Genomic DNA, 3,299 nt, shown 5'->3' with positions numbered 1-3,299 from the left:
CTGAGGATGTCGAGGAATTAATTACATATATACGTGTGGCTTTACTGATCTTGATCCAAATGTAGTTTGGTATGGATTCGCTTCATAGGGAAATCTGGATTTTTGAGGGCTTTATTTTTATTTTTTTTAATTCGTCTATTATATGTACTAGTTACTCGAGGAATTAATTACATGCGTGTGACTTTATTGATCTTGATCCAAATGGAGTTTGGTATAGAATCACTCCATAAGGAAATCTGGATTTTTCAGGAGTTTATTTTTATTTATTTATTTTTTTCTGTTTTATGTACTAGTTACTTAAAAGGAAATTGGACTCGTCAAAGCCTTTATTTCCTTTTAGATACATTTGTTACATTTAATAACTTAAGAAGTGATTGCATTAAATTACAGAAATCATGATCGATTTAAATTACAAATTAGGCAATAAATTTTGCTTTCTACTTCCTTTAATATTATAATCATATCAGTGATATTTGGTCCCATATCCCCTCCCTACGACCCCTCCATTGTTTCCAGGTTCAGTTAACCTTTCGTTCATTTTCATTACTTCCTGGTTAAGTTAACGTTTCGTTAATTTGCTCTATTACCAGGTTAAGTTAATCTTCCATTAATTTACATTACTTCCGAATTAGTTAACCTTTCGTTAATTTGCTTTATTTCCCCACTAAGTTAACCTTTCGTTAATTTTCATTGTTCCGTGGTTCAGTAAACCTTTCGCTAATTTACATAATTTCCTTGTTAAGCTAACTTTTCATTAATTCGCATTACTTCCTTTTCTAGTTACCTGTTCACTAAACTGATATTTATCAGTATAGAAAATCGATTAAATATTAGTAAATAATTTTCTAATTAAGCGTACACCATCGTTATTTGATAAAGGACTTCGAAATAAAAATTAGGACAACAAAAGACCCAAAAATTTGATAAATTTGATGAGATTGTAAGGAATGAGGTTGAAGAGTGACAATGAAGTGTCTCTTATCTTAAAATGGTGTGTGGGGGGGGGGGGGGGTGTCAGGCCTACGGGATGGCTGCTCTAGGATGAGGAGGCCTAACTGTCATAAGAATAGGTTTTGGGGTGGGGGGGCGGGGTGTTGATTGAAGAGGTCGATGGGAGGGGCAACCTAACTCGACTATATTGCTCAGACCTAAAGGAGAATAATAATATTGTATAAATGAAAAATGGAAAAAAAAAAATAGCTGGCTTAACACAGAATAGAGCTTTTTAATTTTAGAAAAAGAAATGTAACTTTGTGAAATTGAGAATAATGTATGTAAAAAAAAATAATTATGGCCCACGAAAATTTAAAAGAATCAGTACACAAAATGGCTGCATAAGCGAAAAAAATTATTTGGCTTAACACACAATAATAGAGCTTTTAAATAAAAAAAACGAAACAAGGTGAAATGAAGAATAACTGATATAAAGCACAATTATGGGCCTCAGCAAATGTAAAAGAATCAGTACACACACAAAATAACATTTACAAGTGCATATACACATGTCACTCTGTTCCCATGAAGGCTCTGTGAAGTCGGAAACCTCTACGGTAGTTTCTCTCCCTTTTCACTTACTAAACTCCTGGACGCTTCCAACGCCATCTTGAATTGTCAATTCAAGATGGCGTTGGACGCTCTAGCTCTCTGATCTTATCTATTCAAAACAAATGGGAGACGAATGGCGCCCGCTGATACAACAAACGTCAACAATCCGCAAATTAATGGTACGTGTCAGCTTCTCAGTAATTGGTGGTGTTGTCGTGCGGATGTCAATGAGGCTGCAAGATTGTGTGTGTTTGTACGTGCGAGCTTTCTAGCTAGTACGTAGGCGGTGTCTTCGTTTTAGTATGTCTATAAACGTTAAAGCATAGCTGAATGTTGAATGTATGTGTTACTATCAAATATCCTTCAAAAGTTTATCAATATTCATATATACACACACATATATATACGTGTATATATATATATATATATATATATATATATATATGATATATATATAAAACCTGAATTCTCTAGTGTTAGGAACCATGCGTCCATATTTTTGGCAGGATTGCAAGTTGATAAGCCACAGTAACTACCTCACCACCCTTGAGTCTTTATACATTTAATTAAACGGCTGGTTCCGTCTTTAAACTCCAACGTATCTGCTGCTCCTCTATATCTAGCAATAACTGAAGTCTTGGGTAGGTCTGCAGTCTCGGTCATTCGTTCTTCCTTCTCCACTCTAACAGGTTGTTAGGCACTGGGTCTCTCTTTTACTTTTGACACATTCTTGTGATGGTTTTTTAAAGTAAAGTTTCAATTCTTAAGTTGTTTTTTTCAATTTTTTTATTTTATGTTTTTATTTACTTTCTTTTTAATGTTATTTATAATATTTTTAAATGAGTATGTTAAATTTACAGACTGAAGATGCACTGAGTTATGTGCGAAACGTTTTTGTAATAAACCATGGACTTTTTTATGTGTTTGATGGACCCTGTTGATTGCTGCCGATATATATATATATATATATTCTATATATATATATATATATATATATATATATATATATATATAGTCTATTTGTCTGTCTTTTATATCTTATTTAAATACGTTTATTTTATCCTTTTGTAAATGCTTTTAATTCTTTCTTTCAATTAAGATTAAAAAAAACATGAAGAATTAAATTTAAAAAAAACTGAAGTAAATTTTAGAAGAATGTGTGCCATAAACTCACAAAATTTAACCGAACGTATCTTAAGTTTGGATTGAGAAGTGTCGTATTTTCAAAGTAGAGTTATAAAGAAATGCACACTAAAACGTCAAAGCATTTGCGAATAAAAAAAAAAAACAAAGTATTTTACCAGTTTACAACCTGTCCACTTAACCTGTATAACCTAGGGTGTGTCATTCAAATGATTTTCCATATTGAAAATGAATAACCCATAAAAATGAAAGCCATATATGCAAAAATGAAAATGAGCAGCGCTCGTTCAGGATATGAAACTTATATCATGGATTGATTAATTCGACTGATTTATTGAGCTGGTGTTCCCGTGTTTGGCATCATTGACTGACTGCTAAGTGACAACAGTGCATTAGTTTTCTTTCCCTAAATTTCATAAAACGTGAACTGTTCAAACACAGTTACTTTCGTTAAGAAAAGATGGAAGCAGGTGTCGCACCCGCTTTGAAATCTGGGTATGAGTGTGTGCAGAAAATGCAACAGAATAATGAAAAATCAAGTGAATAAATATATTTGGATGTCTACAAAGGAGCAGGCAACTTGCAGTGCTGAATCGATGGAACTACAAAAA

The sequence above is a fragment of the Macrobrachium nipponense genome, chromosome 18 (assembly GCF_015104395.2).
Source record: "Macrobrachium nipponense isolate FS-2020 chromosome 18, ASM1510439v2, whole genome shotgun sequence".
Classification (NCBI taxonomy): Eukaryota; Metazoa; Arthropoda; class Malacostraca; order Decapoda; family Palaemonidae; genus Macrobrachium; species Macrobrachium nipponense.
The sequence above is the reverse complement of the archived record's forward strand: the minus strand, read 5'-3'. Positions refer to the sequence as shown.